This window comes from Ursus maritimus, unplaced genomic scaffold, assembly GCF_017311325.1.
Source record: "Ursus maritimus isolate PB19 unplaced genomic scaffold, ASM1731132v1 scaffold_6, whole genome shotgun sequence".
In the NCBI taxonomy this organism is placed as follows: domain Eukaryota; kingdom Metazoa; phylum Chordata; class Mammalia; order Carnivora; family Ursidae; genus Ursus; species Ursus maritimus.
Window position 1 is genome coordinate 82,734,041 of NW_024426774.1, and position 20,839 is coordinate 82,754,879.

Genomic DNA, 20,839 nt, shown 5'->3' on the forward strand with positions numbered 1-20,839 from the left:
TCCAATAAAAATTTAAAGATTGATTTGTGTGTGTGTGTGTGTGTGTGTGTGTGTGTGTGAAAATCAAGGTCATTCCAAAATGTATACTGAAATGATAGTGTCAGGAATAGCCATGACAATCTTGAAGAAGTGGGAGGACTTATTATACCAGTTATAAAGACAGATTATACAGCCACAACAATTAATTCGACAGGCTTTGGGGTCAAGGATAGACACATAGACCAACAGAAAAAAATAGAATCCAGAAATAGATGCTTGTTTATATGAACTTGATTGATGGCAAAGGAAGCACTGTAGTGGAATGGGTAAGAAAGGTTTTTTTCCCATAAAATGGTGCTGAGTTAATTGGTTATCCATAAGGAAGAAAATGAGTTTTGACCCCCACTTCCATCACACATGAAAATCAATTTTAACTAGATCATAGGTGTAAATGTGAATGGTAGAAATAAGTCAAGCAGAGAAAGACAATTATCATATGGTTTCTCTCATCTATGCAACATAAGAACTAGGAAGATCGGTAGGAGAAGAAAGGGATAAAGAAAGGGGGGGGTAATCAGAAGGGGGAATGAAACATGAGAGACTATGGACTATGAGAAACAAACTGAGGGCTTCAGAGGGGAGGGGGTGGGGGAATGGGATAGACTGGTGATGGGTAGTAAGGAGGGCACGTATTGCATGGTGCACTGGGTGTTATACGCAACTAATGAATCATTGAACTTTACATCAAAAACCAGGGATGTACTGTATGGTGATTAACATAATATAATAAAAATATTATTATAATTTAAAAAAATATAGCTTCTAGGAGATAACAGAAGAAAATAGCTTCATGATCTTGAGGTAGGGGAAGAGTTGTTAAATAGGACACACCAAAATATTTATTTTAAATAATAAACTGGACCACACTAAAATTAAGAACAATTATCTATCAAAAAATACCTATGAAGAAAAGACCATCTCAGGGGTGCCTGGGTGCCTCAGTCGTTAAGAATCTGCCTTCGGCTCAGGGTGTGATCCCAGGATTCTGGGATGGAGCCCCACATCAGGCTCCTCCACTGGGAGCCTGCTTCTTCCTCTCCCACTCCCCCTGCTTGTGTTGCCTCTCTCGCTGGCTGTCTCTCTCTCTGTGAAATAAATAAATAAAATCTTGAAAAAAAAAAAAGAAAAGAGAAGAAAAGACCACCTCATCCCGCTTTGGGAGACAGCATCTGCAATATATACACCAAGCAAAGCCCTTATATACAAAAATGTAAAAGGAATGAGGTCTTACCAATAAGTAAACGACAACCCAACAAGACAATAGGCCCACAAACATCTGAAAAGTTGCTCAACCTTATCGTTGGTTGGGAACCCTGCTAAGATGCCCCTACTCATCTGGCCAGCTTAGGACTGACAACGCCAGCGTTAGTCAGGATACAAAGGAACCAAAACTTCATATTTTGCTTCTGGGAGAATAAATTGCTACAACTGCTTTGGAAACTGGTAGAGTTGATTAAAACTGAACATATGCATAAAATGTAACCCAACAGAAATATGCAAATAGAATATGTACGAAAATGTTTATATTCCTGTATTAATTCTGTTTCTGTATAATAAGTTATATCCACACTTTACACTTTACAAATAATAACACTTAATGTGTCCCAAGGTCTCTCGTGAGGGTCCAGGGTTGTGGTCTTATTGAAGACTGGACTGGGAGAGACTCTGCTTCCAAGCCCACGACTGGGTTTGTTGGCAGGATTCATTCTTCATGGGCTATTGGCCAAGGCTACCCTCACCTCCTTGCCCCGTGGGCTTATCCAGAAGGAAGCTCACAACATAGCAGTTGGCTTTCCTCACCAAGCAAACCAGCAAGGGAGACCAAGGCAAACGACACAGTTCTTTGGGAGAGAAGTATACAAAAATGTGAACAGCAGGAGGCAGAGATCATTAGAGGCTATCTTGGAGGTGGCTGACCACATCATTCCTCAAAATAGCCGAAAGTGGAGAATAAATCGATGGGTCAATATATCGTGTTACTGCCATACAGCAGAACACTATCCTGCAATGAAAACAAATAAATTATTGCTGTGCCAGCTAACACGAATGACCCTCACAAACATGACATAGAACAAAAGAAGTCAGAGACAAATGAATCATCTGTACTATCATCTTTTTATATAATGAGCAAAAGCTGACACCGCCACAGCTATCCTATGGTGTTTACCTTTTTTGAAGTGGGGGATGGATTAGTCACTGGGGGACAGTGTGTGAAGAGATGTATTTAGAATCTTATAATGTTGCATTTGTTAAGTGGTGTGGTGGTTGCATGTATGTGTTCACTTTGTGTTGATTGATTGAGCTGCTTACGCGCATGATGCGTCGGCTTTCCTATATATATATGTTATACTTCAATAAAATGCTTACTTAAAATCGATTGTATAATATCACATGCAATTTGTTGTTTGAGGTCTAACACACCACTGCTTCTTACATCTTAATAATTCAGGCTAGGTTTCTCATGGGTAACTAGACTGAAGTGGAGTTTCAAGATGCATGCCATAGTAGCTTATCTCTGGGCTCATTACCCCTTCCTTATCACCATCTCCAGAGAACTTCCAAGGGAACGAGTGCATTGTGATTTAAAGCCACCTTGAGACTGTGATGTTTTTAAGAAAAGTGTTTTACCCCATATAATTTCTGTGCAACTGCTTTCATAAGAGAAATCCAGAAGAGCCAGAGAAGCAAGGGTTTATATTCCTAGCGAGCATAGTGGATGGGAAGCAAGGGGTAATGATCTCAAAAGGAAGGCAGATTTAAGGCTCCAGCTTTAAAAATGTAAAGCCCAAGAGGTACTTGGGATCTTTAGAGAACTCAGGGATTCAATCCAAGCGACCAGTCCTCCGAGTGAGCTAATAGAGACAGAGGGATTGTAGCTGGCATGTCACAGACGGTTTTTAAAAAGACAGAGATGAGCAAGGCAGGTGGAGGCCCCATGCTGTGGACTGATAAATATGTATGGCTGGGAATAAAAATCCCGCTTCTGGGCAGTGTTGAAGGCACTGAGGAAGGCTAAGGCAGCTTTGCCCTGAACTCTTTCTTGATGGAGAAAGACCCGGGCTTTCCAGAAATGAAAGATCTGGAAGAAGAAACTTTGAGCCTTCCTAACACGGATGTGATGTGTGTGAGTAAAATTTCAGTGCCTTTCTTTGGTGTCAGGGCCAGACACGTGGCAGCCACGTGGACTGAAGCCGTGGAGCCCCAGGGGCAGCATCCAGTTAGATGACTAAAATGAAATATATGGCCACATGCATTTTTGATATTCTGCAGTGTGGGGGGAAGGGTGCTCTAGAAAGTTCCTTAAGCTAACATGTGGCCTTTGTCAGGAGACGCTTCTGTTTGAGGGATTTAATCTAAGGCAATGCATTTCATCACTGTCTTGTGGGGCCAATTAGAAAGACATGTTCTCCGAAATTCTCGGACTGGTGCTTTCACAGCCAGAAGGCCGGCACATAGACCACCTTCCTATCAAGAATTTTGATTTCCATAGAAGACATTGCATATCGATAGAATCATTCACCCTCTATTTATCCACAGCGTGCATGACTACTCCACTGTTCAAGGAGATGTGTCCAAGGATCAAGGTATTAATATTCTTGAAGTGGTATAATATTGAATTGAAAGAATCAATCAATGTTATTCTTTGTGAAACCTTAGTTAGAACAAACAATAGGCAGAGTTTTTGAGGTCTCTAAGGTATTAAATACTTCATGTACATATTTCATGAGGAAGAAATAGTAAGCATGTTTAAAATGTACTTGATGAGAAGGGAACATTTTGCTGGCATGCTTTCCTGAGGCTACTTGGTTTCAAGTGCTGCAAAGTAGTGGACTTAATTGTGAGCAGACAGAAACCAGTTAATAATGACCAAGATGTTCCCTGAACCTATAGCTATGGTCTTATTTTATATTAGATCCATTTGAAAGCTACAAACTTGCAGAAGCATGAGTTTGGAATCCCCAGTAGACTACTTTCTTTGCAGTCTTGGCTGGGACAGTGACTCTTATTTATTTATTTATTTATTTATTTATTTATTTATTTATTTATTTTGCTTTTTATCATAGGACTTGATGATCAGCACTGATTAATTCTTTCAAACAGATGTTTACATGGAAGGTGACTTAAAATCCACACACTAACACATGTACCCACACCCCCTTCCCTTCCTTCGTGCCTTTTTGATTTCCCTATGTGTTAAAAGTCCAAATCACTCAGAAAGAAGCCTGTTCTTGCTTGCAAAGGAGGTGATATTTCAGCTCCACTTCTCCCTATCAACAAGTCTCTCTTTCAGCATTTGAAGATGGATACAAATGAAAGTGACCAGTTTGAGTTTGGCTACATCTCATGGGAAGTAAATCTCATTAATGAAGATCTGAATGCTACCTACAAGCATTTATGAGGTGCCTCATATCCAATTTACATTGCTAGGCACTGTGGGGGCACAGAAAAACACAAGATATGGCTTCTGTGCTGAAGGATCATCCAAAATATGCATACATATGTCAAACTAAAATACACCATGTGCACAGGGGAACACACAGGTGAAGAGGAGATAAGAGTCTTATCAATGTGCAGATGAAGAAAGTCCCTTACAATGTGCTGGAGAGGGAAAGTTTCATAGCAGAATAGCTTAATAATGGAATCTTGATGGATAGGGTTTGGATATGCAGAGAGAAGACATGAACTTCAGGTATCTTAGTGGATGTCTAACCATCTTTCTAAATGGCTCATCGTATCCAGTATAGAGTTTCTTTAAATGCAACTTCTCTTTCATACTGAATTCTCCTTTTATAGATGGGAAAACTGAGGCACAGAGAAGGTAAGGCACTTGGAGTTCACAAAGCTAAGTGTCAGAGCAAAGAGCTCTAGAGTCTATGTCTGAAACATTATCTTATCTGTTCAAGCATTCATTCAAATAGGTTCTCCATTGTGTATAAGCTATTACACTAGATACTGAGTGAAATGGCCATAGATTTCTTTCTCAAGGTGTGAAGAATCCAAGGTGTGAAGAGACAGATAAGTAAACACGGAATTGCAAGACAGAATGGCAAAGGGAAGAAAAGTACTGTAGGATCAGAAAGAAGATCCTACTCCAAAGTACGTGTAGGATCACCAAGAAGAATCTCAGAGAGATTCTCCTGGGAGATCAGGAACATGTGCAAAAGGCAGATCTGATACAGATCTGAGGCTTGGAAAGTGAGGAGGTATTAGCTAATAAAATGGAACAGGCATTATGGGTAGAAAGGACCCCAAAGCAAAACCAGTCTAAGGACAGAAAGTAGTAGTCTAAGGAGCAGAGCACGAGATTGTTGGTTAAGGAGAAGCATGAGGCTGGATTCAACTTGTAGCATGATCCTGCAGACCTTCATCTTCTGAATTAAGAGGCTGGAGTTTCACCCTGAGGATAAGGGGAGGCTAGTACAAGCTACTTTCTAGCTGAGGTCTGAATGAATGAAAGAGTGGAGAGTCTAGGCAGAGAGACCACTTGGGGGTTATTTATCAGAACTGTGGTCTTATCTCTGAGTCAGAAAGGGGCAGTGGGAATGGGGAGAAGCAGAAGGCTTTTGAAAATATCATATTAAGAAGGGAGAGCCAGTGGGAACTGATAAGTGATGTGGGGCCAAGGTAAGAGAGGGAGGGAAGAATGAAAATGACCTTCAGCTTTCTGTCTTGGGTAAGTAGGTAACAAGTGATGACATTCATGCATCAGAGAACACAAAGGGAGACATGGCATGGAATAGGAAAGGACTGCAAATTAAGGAGCTTATAAAGGCTCCAAAAATGCACCAATCTTTCTGTGTGCTTCTGGATTAAATTCACAGTTTTAGCACCACCTAACCCAGTGAGCCAAGTAAATTCCACAAGCCTAGTCTGTCCCTGGTCCTGAGCACAGTCATCCATCATCCAGCCACATGATGACACACCGAGCCTCTCACAGACATCCTGGAAGTGCCCGGCTTCTTGACAGTTTCCATCACAGCAGATAGTGCTCCTGGTCTGTGCAGACGGTCGAAGACAAAGGGAGCACTGACCCCTTCCCGCAGGTCTCAGTGTCCTTGAGGGTGGTGTAAGAGGTGGAGTCCCCATGTAGCTGTGGAGGCTGACCAGCAGTCTTGCAATGAGGGTTCAGTCAAACCTCCCAGCCCCTAGGCCCTGCAGGGAAGGGGGTGAGCCTGGAGAAATCAGGTGTGGCAGACCGGAAACCTGTGCATTGTGAGTCAGACTGTGCATTTCTTGTATCATCAATTTTTCTTGTTTAGTACTAAAATATAAAAGATATCAACTTTTTTCAAATGCACCTGGATGAGGTATGATGTGCCCAGGTACCACTAAGAAACCTTTGGATCAAAAGAGCGGGTATTGACAATGAACAGAATGCAGGGCACCATGTTGTCTCTACTGTTGACTCTGTGTGTCATGATGTCTGTTATACCCTACAGGTCACAAAGTACTTTCATGTATCCTGGACCGTTGGATCGTCTTAACCAGCCCGTGAGACAGGGATTGCTATGTTTCACCATGAAGACAAACTTCTGTGTAATAAGCATCAGAGAGAGGGTGATAGGGTTTCTTCAGATGGTTAAGAAATCCATCCGAAGGTTGCAGCTCTGGCAGAGTTGCTGGGAGGAGGAGACCCTTCTTATGAGGGACATAAACCTTTGGCTCTGAGGCTGCACTTTTGCACATAAACAGAACTAAACCTCTGTAGCAAATCAATGCATTCATGTATCACAATCATCCCAGCAGTACGAGCGTGAGGACATAAATGCAGTCGGGTTGACAGTAATTGCTGGAACTTGCTAACTCCAAGTCAACTCTGAGACTTAGTTTGTTTAGGCAGAAAGTCTGGTGCCTTATGGTGCTCAATCACCCCCTCACCAACCACCTGCCAGTTCCAGGAATCCCCAAGAGGTATTTCACTCATGTAACCTGATTCTCCACTAGACACACTGACCAGGAACACCGTCAGTGCTGCACTATGTTCCATCTGCTCCTCTGGTTTATTCCTCACCTGTCTCTAGCATACTGTATATTCTGGGAGGCTAGTGGAGTATGGACCACATCATTCTGCCCTGTGGCTTCAGTTGGGTTCAGCAATTGGGGCACATGGTCAGACTTTGGAGAGAAGCAGGAGGAGGGAGCTGTGCATTCTTCCTCCTGCTCTCTCCTGCTGAGATCCAGTCCAGCTGCTGTGTCTTCACGTGTAGGTCCCAGCTCCCATGTAAGTGGCAACTGCTCTCTGCCCTTCAGGTGCAGGGCTGAACATGACCTGGCAAGTACCTCCAAAGGATGGCACCAGCCCTGGTAAGTTTCCATCTCGTTGGTACATATCCCCTACTCAACTTTTCTTTTTGTTTTTCTTTTCATAACAAGTTCACTCTTTAATCCCCAGCCCCCATTTCCTCCATCCATCTCTCCCTGCCCCCTGGTAACCATCAGTTTTTTCTCTATAGTTGAGTCTGTGCCTTGGTTTGTCTCCTACTTGACTCTTCTTCAATCACCCAATACTAGTGTGTCATTTATTACCTCCTGGGACTTTGATGTTTAGCCAGCTAGATTGATATCCACCTGTGGGGTAGGGATAGGAGTCTGTTTTCTTTGTCTGTTTGCTTTCTTAGGTTCCATATATGAGGGAAATCATATCTTATTTGTCTTCCTCTGACTCTTATTTCGTTTAGCATTATACCCACTAGATCCATACATGTTGCTACAAGCGGCAAAATTTCCTTCTTTTTTATGGCTGAGTAATATTCCATTATATATATCTTCTTTATCCATTCATCTAGTGGTGGATGCTTAGGTAGCTTCCATAGTTTGGCTACTGTAAATAATACTGTGATATGCATAGGGGTGCATATATCTTTTCAAATTAGTGTTTTTTTATTCTTCGGGTGAATACCCAGGAGTGGAAGTACTGGGTCTTATGGTAATTCTATTTTTAATTCTTTGAGGAACCTCCATACTATTTTCTACAGTGGCTGTACCAGTTTGCATTCCCACTAACAGTGCATGAAGGTTCCTTTTTCTCCACATCCTTGCCAACGCTTGTTATTACTTGTGTTTTTGATTTTAGTAAGTTCTGACAAGTGTGAGGCAATATCTCATTGTGGTTTTGATTTGCATTTCTTTGATGATTAGTGATGGTGATCATCTTTTCATGTGTCTTTGGCAAGGGTAAATTTTATGTTGTGTGTATTTTACCACAATTAAAAATTTCCTTAAAAAGCCAGAAATCTCTGGGACACATGGGTGGCTCAGTCTGTTAAGCATCTGCCTTCAGCTCGGGTCATGATCCCGGAGTCCCGGGATTGAGCCCCTCATCAGGATCCCTGCTCGGCGGGGAGCCTTGTTCTCCCTCTGCCCCCACCCCTCTTGTACTCTCTCGCACTCTCTCTCGCTCTCAAATAAATAAATAAAAATCTTAAAAAAAAAGCCAAAAAGCTCTTTGTTCGCCTCTTTAAGATCCTGAGAATCAGCTCTTTTTCGGTTAGCATAATTCCTATGCTTTTTTTATATCTTCGGAGATCCTTCTCTCAGGCTGCTGTTCTCTGACTTGGTACTCCATCCCATACTTGACTCCCCACCTGTGATGAGGCTCTGTTTATTCCCATGTGTCAGAATTCACAGAGTCCCCATTGAGCATTTTGAGTCTGATGTTCTCAGGACTTGGTGGGTACTTACTCATTGTTACTGAAATTCACACCATTATCATTATTTTTTGTCAGCACCTCATTAAATTCCTTTGAGAAATTTTATGCCTCTGCTTCTATTCTCTGACCAGCTATAAAAAACACTTTATTGTTTAGAAGTCAACTGATCTGGACATGTAACCGTCTAGTACATAACAACCCTAAGTTGAAAATTCATTTTAGAATTTGCAGAAGTAAATAGAATATTGTTGGACTATTTAAAATATGCACAAAAAGTACTTGCTGATAAAGTTTTCATTATATTTCTAATTCTCTGTTATTGCTCTTGGTCTGTTGTTTCTCTCTTTATTCCTTTTTCTCATGGCAGATTGAGCCAAATGATTGAATTCAGTCATAGTAATGACCCATCAAGCCTGATGCTTTGGTTTGTGCAGACAGTTCTTCCAGGACGAGGCAGCTTTCATATACAGAACTGGCTTAGGCTTGGGCAGGCTAGGCATCTGCCCACAGGAAGTGCTTGGCTGGCTTTTGGCAGGGTTTCCCAGCCAGTCAGAAGAGTTTAGGAAAACTCCTCTCTAGGAGTTTTAGAAGACAAATACCCACATTAGCATTCGTACCTCCTTAGGGAGAAAGAGCAGAAGGTGAGAAAAGGAGACTATGTCCTCAAGCCTCTCTAAATCCCTCAGACCTCAAGCCTGGCTGGTGCAGCAGGGAGGGGAGGTGGTAGGTTTTCAATTGGATATAAGATTGGGATTTAAATCCAGCAGACCTAAAAGAGGAAAAAAAAGGGGGGGGGGCTGGGGATCTGTCTGACAAATAGAAAAGGGATGAGAGTAGCTGAAGACAGTGACAGAAAGAAAGAAAACCATTTCATCTTTATAACCCACTGAATTGAGGCCAGGTAGAGTAAATGTCAACGCCTTCATGAATCTTGTCTGCCTGGATTTCCATCGTGTCCCCAGAAATACCTGACATTTATTTGGTAGGTGCTCAGTAGATATTTGTTAAGGAAACATGCAAACAAACAACATAAACAAAAAATGTCCTCTGAGGTCAAATAGAGGCAATATGAAATATTACTCTACCACTTCCTAACGGGTTTGACTTAAACAATATCCCCAGTAGGCATGTGTCCTCTGAGCTCCTGTTTCTCTCCTGTGAATATGATAATGATAACATTGATCTCACAGGCTGGTACTGGTTGACCAGATAACATATGAACACAGAATAAGTGTTCAATAAGCATTTAAGCATTTGTTTTATTTTCTCCTTTGCTTATGCACCATATTATATACACATTCTGTTTTATGCAACTATTCAAGTTGAATTCCTGTGAACAGTGAATAAATAATATTAAATCCCAAACAGAGATTTCAATACAAGTAGTCACCTTAATTCTGCAGAGATTAACTTAATGAGAATACTTTTTTTAAAATCTGAGAAACATTATACCCAGTAAAATGAGTGTTGTAGGATTAATGATATAAAACCAATCCCAGGCATCATTGCATAGGTTTTCCACCAATTTCTTCTTCCTTCCCTTCATATCTTCCTACTCTCTGTGCAGGAAGGCCTTTCTCCCATTCTTTTTCCTCCTTCTGTTTCTCTTATTTTTAAAAAATCTCTCTTTCATTTCTTTGAACAGAAAGAAATGGGGGGGAGGGAGGATCAAAGAAATGGAATGAGATTGGAAGAAGATCCATCTTTTGGCCTCCCAGGTAGGAAGAACTAAGGGCGGAAGAGGACGGTGGCACTCAGGAGGGAAAAGAGCTGATGTGGTACTTTGCCAAGTGCCATTAGCAAGTGTCTATTTGAGAAAAGTTCACATATAAGGGTTTGTTTTTTTAAATATTTTTTCGAGAGAAGAGTTTTCTCCCCAGAAAATCAGAAAAATAGAGAAGCAAGAAAAAGATTTGGACAGAGATGGCAGCAGGGATTTTTTCCTTAGAGAAAGAGGATACCAGATATCCAACTGGCCCACTTGACACTGCCCAGGGCCAGGCCAGCTGCTGGGTTCTGTTCCACTCATTTTTTGTAGCAGAATTTTGGCTTTTTCCTCACATTTGCCCTTGGAAATCTAGGTTTCTCCTCACAGTTGCCATCTGGCACTCTGTTTCTTGCATGGTCCCTCTACACAGGGATCAGGGTAAGTGAGGCAAATGCTTCTCCCCCAAGGAACCCACAGTTCTCCACTCCCTGCAAACGCAACTGAGAACAGAAATGGATTTGGGAATTTCACACAGGAAGCCAGCCCACTGAGGGGATATTCAGATTTATGCAAAGGATAAAGCATTCCTCTAAATACTCAGCTCTTCTTGCACACTTTAAACAGGAATACATTCCTACACATACTCATATACTCACACATAAGCACATGCAATGCACACAAACAAATAAGTTAGTCTGTCACTTGTCAAGAAACCAGTTGCTTAACTATCTGAGGGAAGAGGATGATGTTTAACCTGAATTTGTCAAGCCCTGTGCATTTCAGGTCTGCTTTTCTCCTTTTTCTTTCCTTTTTTTGGCCATCACTAATTTATGGAAAGTATAATCAGTGGGAATATCTTATGTGTCCAGCACTATATGAGGTGCTATTTGAATGAAATGAAATATGAAGCACAGTCCCTGCCTTGGGAAACATGGGACCTGGAGATAGGCACACACGTAATTAAACAGTAAATCCTATAGTGTTGCTTGTGTGCTATGTGCAAATTAGCTTATTCTTCCTCCTGTGACCTTCCTTTTTAGAAGGTTTTCTTAAACCCACTTGATGGGCTCAATAATGTCTCTGAACTATGGTTTTTGGTTTGTAAAATCTCATTCTAATATGCTTCATTTGGGAGAATGTACCTAGAAAGTCACATTCTAGTTTCCTTGTTGCTTGCTGAGCCTTGTACTGGCCCCAAAGGCTGGGGGTACTCCGTGGAGAGTCGATGGAACTCAACATGGTGTGTTGAATGATTGCACTACTCCGGGTGCTGTGTGCTAGGTGTTACACCACAGACATCAACTCTATGTTTAAGTAGCTTACAGTGTTCCAGAGAGGACCAATGGGGATGCAACAAATGTGTACAAAGTGGGGAGAAATTACTTCTAACTAAAGAGAATGAGCAAGGTTTTAATGGAAGAAGCATGATTTAGATAGGTTCAAAGATCATTTAACGAAGGGGAGTGTCCCAAGTTTACAGAAAGTTTGGTGGAAATGAGGTGATCGAAGACATTCACAATCAGAGCATAAGGGATGAGCTTTGAGTGTTTGGTAAGCTTGACTTAGTTTACATTGATCGTAGCATGAACTTAGGCAATATTTGTATATTTTCCCATTTTCAGTCTGCAGTTCTCCTGCAAGAAAGGTATTTAGGAGATTCTATTTCCAGAAGCCTATTTGGAGACACAAGCTCAGCAGCTGGCATGATAATGAACTCATTTCAATAGAATAAATCCCATTACTATTAATATTAAGCAGCCACAGAATGATTCATGAAGCTCTTTTCGAAATTCAAAAAAGTACTTAATCAAAAGGAGGGGGAGGAGAAAGAATAAATAGAAATCATGTCAAAGTTGATTATCGTTGGCTTTCTTTAAGAGTCAATTCCACTGTTTCTCAGGCTGACTGATGCTGAGTGCATTGATTTATTTTACCAAATAAAACTTTGCATTTGGGCTGATAGAGGAAAACCTGACAAAAGGCCCCAATGTTCAGGGAGTTTATTGCTTTTCGTAGGTCATTCAACTGCCCTAAGGCATATCAGTTCTGTGTTCCAGATTTTCTATATGTTTCCAGCTAATGAATTTTCTGAATAATTTCTCTCTCTGTCTCTGTTCCTTGGTCCTCATTTCATCTTGGCTTTTGCTTCTCAGCATACAAGGAGGTAGCCCCACTTCTTAAGGAAAGATTTTCATATAAGGGCCTGATTAACCAGGTAACACTTAAAACAGATTTCAGGGGTGCCTGGGTGGTTCAGTCAGTTAAGCACCTGACTCTGATTTCAGCTCAGGTCATGATCTCAGGGTTGTGATATCAAACCCCATGTCAGGCTCCACTCTGGGTATGGAGCCTGCTTGAGATTTTCTTTCTCTTTCTCCTCCACCCCTCATTTGTGCTCTCTCTCTTTCTAGAAAAACAAAAAAACACGGAATTCAAATCTCTGTCTGCATCAGTATAGAGCATTCATCCTTCATCAGATGAAACTAATGAAGTAGAAATTGGCAAGTGGGAGAAAGGAACCAAGTTACCGTAAGGCTGAAAGGACACTAGAATAGGTACCTCTGGATGGCCCTATTTCATCTCTTTCCAGAACAGGGAATAAGGGTAAATAGTCTTTCCTGCTTCTGGGACCTTGTTTTCTTTTACACTCTCTTCACTACCCTTTGAAGATCACTGAGGATTTAGAGGATGCTAGAAGGTCCTGGAGATTGCAGTATAGACAACATCCACATCAGCATGAAGCATATGATGTCTCTGTCCTGTCTATTTGGCAAACTCTACCAGCTTTGAATTTAAGGCCAAATCTTGTTCTCAGAAAAGCCAACCAAGCTCTTCCCTTCCCCTGTCTTTTCTTCCTCCATGAGCTTCATAATCTTTTAGAAGATGAACCCTACTTATTAGGTATCTCTTGCTATATAAAAATGACTCCACAACTTAATGGCTTAAATAATAAACATTTGTTATTTCAGTTGCTGTAGGTCAAAAATCCAGGTGCAGCTTAGCTCAGGGTCCCTTCTCAGGGTCCCTCACAAAGGAACCCTGAGGTTTCTGCTGGGGCTACAGCTGTATCGGGGCTCAAGGGGGGATAATCCATTTCTAGGCTCACACATGGTAGTTGGCGGCCTGGGTAATCACTGCCTGGGGTCAGGGGCATCAGTTCTTTGACATATGAACCTTCCATGGGGTAGCTCACAGTAGGTCAGCTGGCACCCAAGATGGAAGTCTCGCTCTCTGTAACCTCACCTCAGAAGGGGAATCACATCACTTTTGCAGTATTCTTTCATTAGAATTGGTTTACCAGGACCAACCTTCCCTTGAGGGAAGGGGATAGTACAAAGGAGGAGGAATCATCATGGGCTGTCTTAGTGGTGCTGGCCACACCTGCTTTGAGTTATTGCAAAACCAAGTACTCTAGACAGAAGCTCTTTAAGGAAAGGGATTTAGCCCCAAGGCATCTTGAAGTCCTTAGCACTTCTTTTTAGTCTTTTTTGGGGGTACCAAAATACAGACTTTTGATGTTACCTCCACAGAATGGGAGTTTATTTTAAGGACTCCTTAGCCCATCAGGACCGGTGAAAGTCTTTCTTCGGCCATCTGCTTGATTCCTTCTCTCTGCTTGATTCCTTTTTTGGGTGGTGACTTGAACCTGTATCTCATCTTCTCTGATTGCACATGGCCCATCATGGCCACCCATGGTTTCCTTCTGGTTTATTTTACATCAGCTCTCATTGTTATTTGTGACATTCTTTGTGGGGTCTCACACATTTCCTGAGAGCACATCCTCTGCAGGTCTATGATCCAAGTAGTTCAGCCCCATGTTCAGTAAGAGTCTCTGTCCAAACAGACCCCACAGAGTTTTCAGCAATGATTATTAAAAGATTTTGTCTCTTATTACTACGCTTCTGCACCTGTGAAAAACCTCTCACTTTCTTCTGCAAAGAACATTTCCTTTATTTCCTTTCTTGCTCCCCATCCATTTCACAAAAGGTCAGTTCCCCTGACCACCTGCTGCTACTTTTTAGATCTTCTGTTCCTACTGCTGTTTTTAAAAAATCCACCCATTAAAAAATCCACCCTTTTTCATTTGATTTCTTGATTTTTTTTTCAATTCTTCACCCCAAAAGGGAAAGGAACTTTCTAGTAAAGGAAGGATTCTCTATAGCGGGAAAGGGATTAAGAGACTAATAGAGACCCCTGAAAGTGGGTAAGAGGATGAGCCGGGGTGACAAACATGTTGATACCATTTTTGTCCTATTGCCAGGCACATTCTTCAAAACTTATAACTGGATTGACCAACTCACTTCTTCAGGCTAGCCCTAGTTAGATGACCAGTCATAATCTGGGTACTTGCCTTTCATTAAGGGTCTATTCCTCTTTGGCTGGAAATCCTATAGTATTTATAATGTGATCATTTGGATAGCAGGGCCTGGGACTGAGACAAATCCTCCTAGAATCAAGGTCTGTCAGGGTAAGCAAGTGGAGTTCTGTTAGGTCAATTCAAGTACATCCCCAATAAATGCAGAATAAATAATCTACCTATGCATTCAAAACCCAACAGAGCACCAATGCAGTGGGGATATATAAATATGTGAGTATGTGTAAGTGTAGATTATCAGCAGGAAAATGCTTACATTGAGGTGGCATGATGATCAGGTCCAAATTCTGGAGAGCATGTCTTCATGGAAAGACTTATCTAATCTTTATCAACATAGGAATAGAAGAACACAACATTTTCCAAGCTTTCATACATATTCGACAGCAATGAACAAAAACAATCACTCTAAGAATCACATTAAAGCAATAATAATAATTTGTAAATGCTTATTATCCACAAGGCAATTTAATATGGATTAATTTGTTCAATAATCCCAATACCTCAGTGAGGTGGTGTGATTAGTATACTCACTTCACTCAGGAGAAAACGGAAGATTATAAAGTCTGAGTAGTCCATGTTGCACAGTGTGTAAGTGCTGAAGTTGGACTCCAACAAAATATGTCTGTCTCAAACCCTACACTGGGACCCATAAGATTACTGTTCATTTGAAACACAGTATCATAGGAACATCCAAATGATTACTTCTTAAGGAACCTTAACAAAAAGCAGAGTGTCTCTGAAGTAAAATTAATTCCCACTCTTCAAGATTGGATAGTTTCTTCATAAATATTTTTGTCTGAGCAATTCTCTGTGGTTGTGAAAGCTGAGCCCTGCTCTCCTCAGATGTGTGATGGGGGGCCATTCCTTCATCTCTCTGACTCCTCTGTTGAATAAGAGCTGAACTCTCTGGGATGCATGTGGAGACTTTGAAGAAGTGTGTGTTAAATGCCAGGCAAAGAGTAAGCACTTAATAAATAGCAACTACTGTTATTATTGCTATTAAAGAATTTCAGTACTTCTCTGAAAGAAGACAGGCTGAGGCTTGTAAAATTGTTAAGGCTGGTTCTACACAGCAACAAAAGATCTGGGTGGAGGCAGCCAGGCAAACATTTACCTTTAGTGATGCTACCCATGCAGATACTTTCAAGTAGCTGAGTGATCTGAGATTCTCTACATTTCACCTGAGGCAGAGACAAAGCCTCTTTCTATATTTCCTCTTATAAGAATTAAAACAATTCTTTTTTTAAATTCAATTAATTAACATATAATGTATTATTTGTTTCAGGGGTACAGGTCTGTAATTCATCAGTCTTATATAATACCCAGTGCTCATTACAACACATACCCTAACCAATGTCCATCACCTAGTTACCCCATCCCTCCACACCCCCCCCCCAGTACCCTCAGTTTGTTTCCTGTGATTAAGAGTCTCTTATGGGTTGTCTCCCTCTCTGGTTTCATCTTGTTTCATTTTTTCCTCTGTTCCCCTATGATCCTTTGCCTTGTTTCTTAAATTCGACATAATAGTGAGATCATATAATTGCCTTTCTCTGACTGACTTACTTCGCTTAGCATAATACCCTCTAGTTCCAGCCATGTCACTGAAAATGGCAAGATTTCATTTGTTTGATGGCTGAGTCATATTCCATTGTATATATATACCACATCTTCTCTATCCATTCATCTGTCAATGGACATCTGGGCTCTTTCCATAGTTTGACTATTGCAAACATTGCTGCTATAAACATTGGGGTGCAGGTGCCCCTTCCAATCCCTACATTTGTATATTTGGAGCAAATACCCAGTAGTGCAATTGCTGGGTCGTAAGGTAGTTCTATTTTCAACTTTTTGAGGCACTGTTTTCAGAGTAGTTGCACCAGCTTGCATTCCCACCAACAGTGTAGGAGGGTTCCCCTTTCTCTGTATACTCACCAACATCTGTCATTTTCTGACTTGTTAATTTTAGCCATTCTAACTGGTGTGAGGTGGTATTTCATTGTGGTTTTGGTTTGTATTTCCCTGATGCAGTTAAGCATTTTTTTCATGTGTCTGTTGGCCATTTGAATGTCTTCTTTGGAGACATGTCTGTTCATGTCTTCTGCCCATTTCTTGACTGGATTATTTCTCCTTTAGGAGTTGAGTTTGGTAAGTTCTCTATAAATTTTGGATACTAGCCCTTTATCTGATGTCGTTTGTAAATATCTTCTCCCATTCTATCACTTGTCTTTTGGTATTAGACTGTTTCCTTTGCTGTGCAAAAGCTTTTTATCTTGATGATAAAATAATTCATTTTTGCCTTTGTTTCTCTTGCCTTTGGAGGTGTGTCTAGCAAGAGATTGCTGTGGCCTATGTTGAAGAGGTTGCTGCCTGTGTTCTTCTCTAGGATTTTGATGGATTCTTGTCTCACATTTGGGTGTTTCATCCATTTTGAGTCTATTTTTGCGTATGGTGTAAGGAAATGGTCCAGTTTCATTCTTTGCATGTGGCTATCCAATTTTCCCAACACCATTGGTTGGAGAGATTGTATTTTTTCCATTGGATATTCTTTCCTGCTTTGTCCAAGATTAGTTGACCATAGAGTTGAGGATCCATTTCTGCGTTCTCTATTCTGTTCCATTGATCTATGTGTCTGTTTTTGTGCCAGTACCATACTGCCTTAATGATTACAACTTTGTAATAGAGCTTGAAGTCCAGAATTGTGATGCCACCAGTTTTGGTTTTCTTTTTCAACATTCCTTTGGCTATTCGGGGTCTTTTCTTGTTCCATACAAATTTTAGGATTATTTGCTCCAGTTCTGCGAAAAAAGTTCATGGTATTTTGATAAGGATTGAATTGACTGTGTGGATTGCTCTAGGTAGCATAAACATTTTAACAATATTTGGTCTTCCAATCCATAAGCATGGAACATTTTTCCATTTCTTTGAATCTTCCTCAATTTCTTTCATGAGTGTTCTATAGTTTTCTGAGTACAGATGTTTTGCCTCTTTGGTTAAGCTTATCCCTAGATATCTTACGGGTTTTGATGCAATTGTAAATTGAATTAACACCTTAATTTCTCTTTCTTCTGTCTCATTGTTGGTGTATAGAAATGCAACTGATTTCTGCATTGATTTTATATCCTGCCACCTTACTGAATTGCTGTATGAGTTTTAGCAATTTGGGGGTGGAGTCTTTTGGGTTTTCCACATAGAGTATCATGTCATCTGCAAAGGGTGAAAGTTTGACTTCTTTGCCAATTCAGGTGTCTTTTATTTATTTTTGTTGTCTGATTGCTGAGGCTAGGACTTCTAATATTATGTTGAATAGCAGTGGTGACAGTGGACATCCCTGCTGTGTTCCTGACCTTAGGGGAAAAGCTCTCAGTTTTTCCCCATTGAGAATGATATTCACTGTGGTCTCATCATAGATGGCTTTTGTGATATTGAGGTATGTACCCTCTATCCCTATACTGTGAAGAGTTTTAATCAAGAAAGGATGTTGTACTTTGTCAAATGTTTTTTCTTCATCTATTGAGAGGATCAAATGGTTCTTGTCCTTTCTTTTATTTATGTAGTGTATCACATTGATTGATTTGCAGATGTTGAACCACCCTTGCAACCCAGGAATAAATCTCACTTGGTTGTGGTGAATAATCCTTTTAAGGTAAGTGTTGGATCCTATTGACTAATATTTTAGTGAGAATTTTTGCATCCATGTTCATCAGGAATATTGAGCTGTAATTCTCCTATTTGGTAGGGTCTTTGTCTGGTTTGGGGATCAAGGTAATGCTGCCTCGTAAAAAGAGTTTGGAAGTTTTCCTTCCATTTCAATTTTTGAAACAGCTTCAGAAGAACAGGTATTAATTTTTTAAATGTTTGGTAGAATTCCCCTGAGAAGCCATCTGGCCCTGGGCCCTCGTTTGTTGGGAGATTTTTGATTACTGCTTCAATTTCTGTGCTGGTTATGGGTCTGTTCAGGTTTTCTATTTCCTCCTGGTTCAGTTTTGGTAGTTTATACACCAAATGTATCTGTCTCTTCCAGATTGACTAATTTGTTGGCATATAATTAATTGCTCATAATATGTTCTTATAATTGTTTGTATTTCTTCAGTGTTGGTTGTGATCTCTCTTCTTTCATCATGATTTTATTTATTTGGGTCCTTTCTCTTTCCTTTTTGGTAAGTCTGGCCAGAGGTTATTGATCTTATTAATTCTATCAAAGAACCAGCTCCTAGTTTCATTGATCTATTCTGCTGTTCTTTTGGTTTCTATTTCATTGATTTCTGCTCTGATTTTTATTATTTCTCTTCTACAGGGTTTAGGATTTATTTGCTACTCTTTCTCCAGCTCCTTTATGTGTAGGATTAGGTTTTTTATTTGAGAACTTTCTTATTTCTTGAGAAAGGCTTGTATTGCTATATACTTCCCTCTTAGGACTGCCTTTGCTGCATCCCAAAGGTTTTGATAATTATGTTATCATTTTCATGTGTTTCCATGATTTTTTTAAATTCTTCTTTAATTTCCTGGTTGACCCATTCATTCTTTAGTAGAATGATCTTTAGCCTCCATGTATGTGAGTTCTTTTCAACTTCTTCTTGTGATGAAGTTCCAGTTTCAAAGCATTGTGGTCTGATAATATGCAGGGAATGATCCCAATCTTTTGGTACCAGTTGAGACCTGATTTTTGACCCAGGATATGATCTATTCTGGAGAATGTTCCATGTGCACTCGAGAACAATGTGTACTTTGTTGCTTTAGGATGGAATGTTCTGAATATATCTGTGAAGTCCATCTGGTCCAGTGTGTCATTCAAAGCCCTTATTTCCTTGTTGATCTTCTGCTTAGATGATCGGTCCATTGTAGTGAGGGTGGTGTTCAAGTCCCCTACTATTATTGTACTATTATCAATGTGTTTCTTTGATTTTGTTATTAATTGGCTTATATAATTGGTTGCTCCCATGTTAGGGGCATAAATATTTACAATTGTTAGATATTCTTGTTGGATAGACACTTTAATTATGATATAGTGTCCTTCCTCATCTCTTATTACAGTCTTTGGTTTAAACTTTAATTTGTCTGATATAAGGATTGCCACCCCAGCTTTCTTTTGATGTCCATTAGCATGATAAATGGTTTTCCGCCCCCTCACTTTCAATCTGGAGGTGTCTTTGGGTCTAATATGAGTCTCTTGCAGATAGCATATCGATGGGTCTTGCTTTTTTATCTAGTCTGATACCCTGTGTCTTTTGATTGGGACATTTAGCCCACTTGCATTCAGAGTAACTATTGAAAGATATGAGTGTCATCATATTGCCTGCAAAGTGACTGTTATTGTATGTTGTCTCTGGTCTATGTTACTTTTGGGCTCTTTCTTTTCTTAGAGGAGCCCTTTTAATATTTGCAGGGCTAGTTTAGTGATCACAAATTCCTTTAGTTTCTGTTTGTTCTGGAGGTTTTTTATCACTCCTTCTATTTTGAATGACAGTCTAGCTATGTAAAGTATTCTCGGCTGCATATTTTTCTTGTTTAGCACCTTGAATATATCATGCCAGTCCTTTCTGGTCTGCCAGGTCTCCATGGATAGGTCCATTGCTAGTCTAATGTTTCTACCCTTGTACATTACAGACCTCTTGCCCCAAGCTGCTTTCAGGATTTTCTCTTTGTCTCTGAGATTTGTAAGTTTCATTATTATATGTTGGGGTGTTGACCTATTTTTATTGATTTTGAGGGGAGTTCTTTGTGCTTCCTGGATTTTGATGCCTGTTTCCTTTCCCAAATTAGGGAAGTTCTCTGCTATAATTTGCTCTAATATACATTCTGCCCCCCTCCCTTCCTTTTCTTCTGGGATCCCAAATTATTCTAATATTGTTCTGCTTTATGGTATCACTTAGCTCTCTAATTCTCCCTTCATGATCCGATATTTGTTTATCTCTCTTTTTCTCAGCTACTTTATTCTCTATCATTTGGTCTTCTATATCATTAATTCTCTCTTCTGCCTCATTTATCCTAGCAGTTAGAGCCTCCATTTTTTATTGCATCTCAGTAATAGCCTTTTTGATTTTGACTTGGCTAAATTTTTGTTCTTTT